General features: G+C 34.3%; 1 long non-coding RNA gene across 1 annotated transcript; it reads left to right on the forward strand.

The window, feature by feature from the left end:
* Positions 1-6,458: 6,458 nt before the first annotated feature.
* Positions 6,459-7,656, forward strand: LOC124350963. Its single transcript, XR_006921305.1, has 4 exons — positions 6,459-6,520; positions 6,583-6,873; positions 6,942-7,328; positions 7,405-7,656. It is a non-coding gene; the product is annotated as an uncharacterized LOC124350963 (long non-coding RNA).
* The last annotated feature ends 2,301 nt before the right edge of the window (positions 7,657-9,957 follow it).

The following is a 9,957-nucleotide window of genomic DNA, read 5'->3' on the forward strand; positions in this document are numbered from 1 at the left end:
TTCCGAGTTTGTAGAGAAGGTCGCCGTGCAGCATTGTTTTAGTGTAGCTAAAGGCTTCCTGTTTGGGACCGAGTAGGTTGAGGTGCTCAATGAACAGAAACAACCGGAACATTAACCTAGAGTTGGTCATTTCCTTTTGTAGAGTGAGTGTTCGAGTTCTTTTTTCCACTGTGGCCAGCTGGCTTTCTCGAATATTCATCAGGTTGAGGTGGTCTCGATGTCAGGTGGATGGGGTCAGCGTTGAGGGTGGTTATGATCGGTATATGGTCACTGCAAAAATAGGAGCCGAGAACATTTCTGGAGTTGAGAGAAAATCGAGATACCGTGATAATAAGTTTGATTGAAGAGAGTTTACAGAAAGATGGGTTGATTTGATTCTGGGTCCCATGTCTATCGGTATGATGAGAAATACGTCGGGGTTATTAATAAGATCGTTACATGGATTTTCCGACTGCGTTTTCTTGGGGAGATGACTCCCAGAGGCAGTGGTGTGCATTTAGGTAGCGAGCTAGTAGTAGTACAGTTTTGCACTAATAAAAGCCAGCATGAGTCTGACAGCATTCTGTTTTTGTTTTTTTAAATAAGGTTCAATTATTACATCTCTTGATATGAATGAACGTCGTCGCTTCCCAGTTTGTGGTATGATATCAGATTCGTCATCTTGGGATTCAGCCAATGGAGGAAAGTTGTCACCATCAGGGGGAATATCTTTTGGCACAATTCCCACGGTGTCATATAACGTATCTTTTCCCGTAAGCGTTTCAACGAAAAGATCGAAATTATCAAAGGCAACTCTAGTGTTGAGACTGTCTGCGAAGCAAACTTTCAGGCAATAACTTAGATTCCTCAACAGCACCAATAGCTAGCTCTGTTTCCAAATCTTCTACGAAATTGTAACTCACGCTTCGCGGAATCATACTCTTCCATTTAACCAGGCTTGTCAGGTGGCCCTTGTGGTTCAGTTCTTCTGAGTGCTGTGTCGCAAAGAGAAGATGTCCGGATTCTCCTTGAAAGAGAGAACATATATATATATATGTGAGGGGGGGGGTTGGTATATCTAAAATGGATGTTTTCCATAATGCGAGAGATTATGAGTTGAAAACATTTTATTTACAATCATTTTTACAATGAAAAATAATCCAAAGACCTCTCAATGAGTAGCTGGCGAAGATTAGATGTCTCTTCTGTTTTGCCTAGAATAGCTAAGCCTTGCATGCACAAGTATCGAATACTTGAAAAGATTCGTTTCAGTGCACTTCTTTTATTTTCCATATCCTTTTTAAGAATATTTGAGAAAGTGGCAGCAATTAAAAGAAATGAATCATTAAACCACTGCTGTAATAAATTATCAAATAATCCAAATAATAAAGGCTTAATAATTGGCGTATTTTCAGCATCAAGTAGGCCGGAAACCACGGCTAGATGAAGAGCAGATCGTTTATGTATTTTAAATCTCTCGGTAACATCTTTCCATCTAAAAAATCCATTTTTTGCAAAGGCTTGAAATGCATCCTTCTCTCTAGATTCGCGTAACAATGGCAGCCCTAATTTGGAAGCCTGCGTGTAAATTTAGCAGTAAACTTTCAAAGTTTTATACGGTATTCTATTCAAGAAAATGTCTCTGTCCATAAAGGAATAAACCGCCGTTCATAAGGCTTTTATTTAGATTTTAATGCAGAAGCTTCTGCAACAACAACAGCCCAAGCACAATGAAATTGACTCAAAGGTCATATAACTCAGGCTATCGGAAACTAATAAAGAGCTATGAGGTGACAAATTCACAATGAATGGTAAGAGCTAAGAATAAAAATAAGAATGTTACGAGTTTAAATAGTCAGGTAGCAGAGCCTTGTCAATTTCATATCAACTTTAAATGCTTATGTCATTTTGACATTCTTGTATAAAATTGTGACATGAAATTGACATGACATCTGTGTATTTTTTTATATCAATAATGTGATGTATTAAAGATTTCCATTATATCTGATGAAATTTACACTTTATTACATCTCAAAAGTGATATGAAATAGATGTTTATTTTGGTATGAAAATGTAGTTATTCAATTTTGAATATATTATTGATTCACTAAATAACACAATTTGTCTTACATCATTTTGATATGACAATGATGGTTGTCGTAATCATATCTAATTTAAGATATCCATTTTATTACATTATTTTGAAATGAAATTGTTGTTTCCTGTTTTAAATGCGATATGAAAAATAAGTCGTAATCGTATCTTAGTATAGATATCAATTTTGTTACACTGTTTTGAAAAGTTTTTGATATTTTTTAAAATATTTGATTTCCTGTTTTAAATCCTATATGAAATCAATGTGATGTAGACGCCGCTGATGAGTACAGAAAATGATTACAGAGAAAATATAATTCTTAAATTTGTATATTATTTCTCAGTTATCATATGCTGCAAACAAAAAAAGGTACATGTTGTTTATAAAATTGATTTTGGCAGTAAAATTGATCAATTACAGATTATGAAGAAGAGGGAAAAAAGCAAGGCTTTCTTCGTAAATCAAACCAACAACATCCTTAAAATCAACAAATCCCATACTAAAAGCATGTTGATTTCCATTACACTCTAGATCATCAGCAAAAAAATTGTCAAAAGGGAAGCTTTAAGCGGAGAATCAAACAGATTTGGATATTTTCTATGTTTGTCTTTTAATTAATATTTGACAAAAGAATTGGGTTGATCTGTATTTTCAAGCACTTTAAAAACCTCGTATTTGTTGTTAATTAAATAACAATCGGACGAAGATTTTACATTTATGGAGCTGAAATAAAATTCTATGGACAGTAGTTATGTTTCTGACAATCTGGGTTTTAATTTCCAAAATTATCTATTTTGGATAACCGCTTCTTCAGTTGTGATAAGGGTCTCCTTTTACTCCACAACATTATCTTTAATCTGCCAAAAAAAATTTGAATGGGAATGCACTGAAGCATTCTAGAGAAACATTTACTTAACGCAATTATTCTGTCATTTAACGTAGTTTGAGCAATTGCAGAAAGACGAAAAACTCGATCTTTGGCCTGTTTGTTTGTTCGTTTAGTTTTTCTTGGTCTTCTGTTAATGGCTGATCGTTTCTCACGTAAATACAGCATCAGTAATTTTTTCATTACCCCCAAACACACAAGGTGCATGCAACCAAGCGGTAAACCTAGTGAAATTTGCAATTAAAATAATGAGATAATATAAGCCATAATAACAAGGTTATTTACATAATATTTCTAGTATTTCATTATCTTCATATCTTTCTTAAAGTTTCAAAATTTAATCTCCATTGCCCTAATGTAACGTGGAATTTGGGCGTATGGTATATAAACCATTATTGGGTTTTTATATAAAATAAAACCATAGTAAATTGAGATACCTTGATTTCCGACTTGAAAATATAAACGACTACCGAAAAATTAGTGAAAAATGAAAAGTATGCTAATATTCACAGTACTATACACCCTATTATTTCTGCAATTGTGTTAGAATCACAGTCATCAAATTTAAACCTTTAATATTTTTAGTAGGATATGGTATCCGCGTATGTAATAACGTATATCATCGAGCAAAGTTGCAGCGCTTTATAATTGTTTATCCGCTGATGATGAATGTGAGTTTGATAAAATCACGGAAATAACAAGCTAGGCATATCAGTGTATTTTAAATTTTTGGCTTATTTTGCAACGTCCGCATAAATAGTTAAAATAAAAGAATCTAAATTAATTATGATGTTGTTTTGAAAAAAATGTAACAAAGGCGATAAAGAGGTATTATTTAGGCTATAACGTACGAATGTTAGAGAAATTTGCCTTTATATCAATATTAAACAAAAATATTCAGATTTATATTAACAATATACAAAATAATTAACTTTTATCATGTCAATGTTAAGCTCCGTAAATGGGCTGGTTCCATGATGATGTTTTTTTTTTCTTTGGTGTCGAAATGATATATAATTTCTTAAGTCTGAATTTTTTGCTTGAAATGTCATTGAACAACCGATTGGTTCACCCCTTTGAACGCAACGTTCACATCCAAATAATGCTTCGTGCCCGACACATTTTTTAACGAAATTGCGGGAAGGTGGATGACAAATAACATACTGTAAATTAACACTAAAAGATATTCCGTCTACGGTTACTTTATGTTTTTCTTATTTCTTCATTACTTCGATCAAGGGAGACAAGAACTCATCCAAGCACGGTGGTTTTGAGGGACTTGAGTCTTTTATATTAGTGATTCTGCCAAGTACAGGCAAAACATTTGTTTTTGAAGAGCGATACAAAGGAGCACCATAAATGATAATTACTAAATTTAGTTTGACTACACCTATACCGACATTTTGTTTAATTTTCTTTACGATTCGAGTAGAAAGGAATCTGGTAAATTTTATACACAAGCTTTTTTTGTTCACAAAATTATACATTACATAAACATTTATAGCTTCTCATCACTCAACAGAAAGACAGCTTGTTTCAAAACTTTTATCTGCTGAATCTGCGGTGCAATCTGATGTTGATGATTATAAGGGTGAAAAAAGACTTAACAAGAGCTGGAACTTCAAAACATTTTTCGACATCAAAAGCTAGTTCTGTAGAACCTCCAATGTCTACGCTTCTATTGTAAGTAAAAAAAATAACAAATAAGTTTAAATTTTTACTATTTTATTACTTTGAAATACACAGACAGCCTGAAACACTTACTAGAAAAGTAATTGGAATGGAATCAAAACTGGATTACATTATCAAAGGTATTTATTGCCAAAAGATTTCTTAACATACAATTGGATTAAATTTCCTAACTTAATTTGCTATTATTAGGGTAACAAATGGAAATATTAAGCTAATTCCTATATTCCTAGGAATGACAGAATTGCTAATTCAACGTCTTAACCTTAAAATTAAACAACTGTAAATGATGTGACCTTTAAAACAGTTTGCAATTCGTCAACTTCATTTATTACCAATAGTTTGAGAACAATGTTCCCATTGAACACGGTAGCAGAAGTGGTGGAAGTGGAGTTGTCTTTAAAGAGTAACGCAGAATACATCAACAAATTGGTAAAATTTGTGTAACAGATCTTCCGTGCATTATGTTAAAATTTACATTTACAATTTATTAGGTTGCAGATTTTGAGCTTTTGGTAGTGAACGGAAAAGACAACAAGTCACGCCAGTATTTTACGCCTTTTTCTCTTTTTCCTTCCATTCTTCTCTTCCTTTATCTAAGAAAGAAAAAGAGAAAAAGGCGCAAAATACTGGGGGTACGGTAGGCACCGTAGTATCCCTTCCGTCAAATTAAACTGAAAACATAGAGAGCCATTTGCCTGTTCAAGAAACTTTCACGCATGACTGTATGTATTTTTCATGCTAGGTAAACCTAACACTGATTGGATGACTTGATTTTTATTTCACCATGATTTTAAAATTGGGTTCTAAAAATCTAATCGTCAATAAAGAGAAGACAAAACGAGATTATAGAAGATTTAGAAGAAAACATCATATGTATGAAACCGCGACTAAATGGAATAGAATCAGTTCCCGAGTACAGTTATCGCTGCTGAAGACCCTCCGCGATAGGTTTTATATTCCGTTTTAGATATGAGAAAGGGACTTCTGATCAGTCCAAGTAACCACAACTGTTTATATGTTACAGTTACATTTAAAATCTTATACTTTGTGATAATTTATCATTTTAAATATCTAAAATGACTATAGAGTATTGAAGTACCCGAGAAGAATTTTCCCGTAGGGATATGCGTTGTGTTAAATGGGATGGTTAAACAACGCGTTTTGGGGGGATTTCGATAAATTTTTTAAGGAGGAAAGGTAAGATAAAAAGTGAAAAGCCAGCCCAACCCCATCGGGCACCGCCCATCGATGACCAACCAATTTAACGCAGTTATAAACGGTTATAAAATGGAGTGCTGATGTATCGCGATCGGAGATATATTAAACAATAAAAAATTGAACTTAAATGCGAAATAAATCCAGTTTATTTGTAATTCGCCAAAGAGCGTTCAAAAAAATCTATCCATGCAAATGAATAATAGTTTAAAAAATGATGACTTTAATTTTCAGACTGAACCGAGATTTTGACCGTAGACTCCGGCAATGTTGAGCGAGTATCCTAACCAGTAAGCCAATTAATGTCTTTGAAATCTTTGAATGTAAGAAATTGATTGAGAAAAGTAGAAATTGCCAGAAAGCGGAAACTACCCCAAAATAAACAAGAGCTTTGACCTGAAACTTAAAACGCCGTCTGCATGATTATGAATCCGTAATCCCTTTAATTACGTGTCTTAGGAGAGCAAATCAACTGCTGTCAGACTGTAATAATTGTTTTTATCGGAACTTGCAGATCGAGCGCTAGATGGCGAGGTGGTTTTGCTCCCTCTAGTGTGCGTTTTCATATCCACAAACTGTTTTCCGCCAGTGGTCCGCCATTGTTGTTTTGGTTTCCAATGTTTGAGAATTTTGTTATGTGAAACGTCACTCAGGTATTTATTTTTCATTCTATTTAATGGTTAATTATATTATTATTATATTATTATCATCCCAGATGAGAGTCCAGCCCTATTCATATTGAAGTTAGAGCAAAAAGTGTTTGCTCTTTCCCCTTTCCTTTACCTGAATCGTCAGCATCACCAAAGATTCAGATCAAACCCAGACCAAGACATGGTGGCAACAATTCTCAGAGTGTGGGTCTTGTACCTCCTCCTGTCCCCAAAAGTAGCTGTCACAATCACCAAATTTAATGAATCTGATTAATTTGATGTCAACAATTAGGGCCAGGCCCTAAGGTCTCGAAGACTCATTCCTTTTTCAAGAATTGGATTTGGCAGGTTACGTGGTAAGAAAATATACATTACATAACAACTAAACCATCATTATCATTACATTTTTAAATCTATTTAATAGACTAGTTCGATACTGAAGTCAAGTTGCACCGAGTCCATATCAGTGGCAGTTCATTTCTCTATAGCCCACTCCATCATCAATTTCACGTGTGATATTATCAGTCGAACAGCTTTTGTGACTACAAGTACGTCCACCACCCACCACTGTATCAAACTGGAAACGGATGTCTTGTTGTGTCTACTTCATATAGACGAAGTGCCCAGGCCTTTGCTGAAGATTGCAGAAGATGGCATCACAGATATTGCAATCAAAGCTAACGATCTGCTGTCTAGAGAGCTGGGAGCACTCACTCACGTGACGGTCTCCGTTCTCGTCACGGAGAAATTGATCGACTCTTGGTAAACTTTATCCACACGCAACCCAAAGGTCTGCTGCAGTCCGTGAAAGGTAAAATTATTAACTATTTATTCCATTTATTTTTTTCGAAAAGAATGTAATTAATTTTTTTCTTCTTGATTTAGAGCTCTCGTTTCTTCAGTGGAGTGGCCATTTGTACTCTGCCACGTGAATCTTGTCTTGTTTTTACTGTCTATGGTCGAAGGAAAGTGGCGTAAGTGATCCATGAAGTGGATCACAAGCTGAACACATCTAACTTAGATGGACAGCATAGAATTTTTTTACCTTGAAACAAATTGTACTCTCGTTCTGTATATCACTGTCAGTGCAATTTCTTAGTCAGAATTTCTTTCGGTATCTGTGTCAGTGCTGTTGTGTGTGCTGTTTCTCGGACAGTTAATAAAATGATAAATCTCACTTCAATGCATGTGTCTAAAATTTTTCTTTTAAAAAATGTGTAGAGAAGAGATAAGAAAATAGATGAGTAAAAGTTTTTAATATAAAGTAAACTTTGGTGCGTGAATAAGTTCAATTCAAATGCAAAATAAATATATGAACAAATGCATTTTGAAACGAATTTTAGTTGCATTTCCAGAAACGCATACAGTGATGAAGAAATAAACGGAAACAAGGCGTTCTAGAATGCAATAATAATGCATTCTATAGTAAGCGTTTCAACCAAGCGGTTCTATTTAAAGCGTATTTCCACCGCGTTTCGCTACGGAAAAATTCTCTTCGAGTAGGTTAACGTCTGGCGTTGTCAGTCCTACAAAAATAGGGAAAACAATTTTATATGAACCAAACGAACCAATTATATGGCAGATTATGGAAATATCTTGAGTTCACCTGTTTTTCTACAATTTCTTCATAACATTTAAAGGCTGACCTAACACGTTATTTATTAATTATTAATTCAATTTTAAATGCATTTTACTTTTCAATAAATTACCTGCTCTATTAATAAAATGAAACAGAAAGAAAATCAACGTCCTGGTAAAGACATCAAATTCAATATTCACTAATAAACTGAAATAACAAGAATAAGGACGTGTTCAATTTTTTTATACCGTAACAGTGCCATGGAGAAATATAGTGGGACTACAAAAAGGATATTTAGAAGCATTAGTAATTTGGTGTTATCGCCGTCGTTTATCCTTCAAGTATCAGCTTCATGATATGTTCAACAATTATATCGATCATTCTGCATTGCAACACATACGTAATTAGGCTATCAATAATGCCAGGCAACAATTACTATGTCAATTAAAAACTGCGGTAGTCTATACTTTTCCATCGTTAAGCCATCAACTCATGTAATACGTCCACTTAACTGCATTCCCTGTTTCGTTCGTAACAAACAATGCATTCGTCTTCTTCTCTAGTCATGTCTACTGTAGTTAGGTAAGCGGTAATTTTTCACAGATTTCTACACACTTAGACGAGACTATTCCCTGTCTTCTCACCAAAGTGAATCGATTGCTTGTCAAGTCAGCAAAGCTCAATTTTCCAATATTTCAACTCATCATCTCATCATGACATTACACTAGTTATTCATTGCCATCTCATCATTAATTTCCACCATCCACCTAGAGTTATGGTGTTAATATCATAATTTTAACAGATGCCACACACAATGAAACATTTTTCCTAGCTTTTTCCTACAATTGATAGGCCTACTTTGCCTACATCGTCGAAGGCGAACAGTCAACCGAAAGCACGGAAATGTCCTACTCATCACACAAGCCTTCTGGCTAATCTCGATATGATGAAGTAACACAATGTGAGGATTCAATTGCAAATATTTCTAGAAAATGTAACGTGGCACCAACTGGGATACCGTCAAAGAAATCACCAGTTTGCATCGCAGTGGGTTTCCAGAAATTAGGCACAAACTACATGGGAAGACTAAAAGATTGCAGCCTAATTACTACTGCTGAACGTGACAATTTCTGTCAAATGTCAACACAGTATACTGTGTTTTAGCACAACTTAAAACGCCCACCACATACAAGAATGTTATAAAAGAGCAATTTTCTGACATTATTCTAAATTTTTTATCTGTTCGGCGGACGTCAAAGGTTTTTGCTTGAATAATATCTAGATGTATTTTGTTGTTCATTGTGATGCTATTTTTAATATGTAGTGTGAATCGTCTAACGCCTTACACATCACACTGCTTTTTAATGGCTGTTTAAAGTTACTTTTTTTGCAGGCAAAATAGTTGGATAGGTAAAAAAAAGATAAAAAATGTTTTTCGCTAAAATCCAAGACCAAGGGAGGAAACAAATTTTTCCTACCGTACCTTCAAAAATGTGTCACCTAACAAATCACCAGAAGAAAGGTCATCATCCTTGTCGTCCCATCAACGAAGAAAAGTGGCCACAACTTGAATATTCCACATAAATTATTCAAATTAAATTCTGAAGGGAATATACTTTTTATGTATTTTAACTATTTATGTATTATAAATTTTTTTATGAAAATTGGTTCATCGCTCACCCGGTTGTTTGGAACGAAAGACACCAGCAGACTAGATGATGGAGAAAATTTGGTGGTGATTCTCAATCTTATAATGAAAAGGTTTCATCAAAGAGATCTAAATTCAACATAAATAATAATAATAAGACAAGTTTACACTCATCAAGCTTTCTGTAACCTACGTGATTCAGATCAATACATT

This window comes from Daphnia pulicaria, chromosome 7 (genome assembly GCF_021234035.1).
Source record: "Daphnia pulicaria isolate SC F1-1A chromosome 7, SC_F0-13Bv2, whole genome shotgun sequence".
In the NCBI taxonomy this organism is placed as follows: Eukaryota; Metazoa; Arthropoda; class Branchiopoda; order Diplostraca; family Daphniidae; genus Daphnia; species Daphnia pulicaria.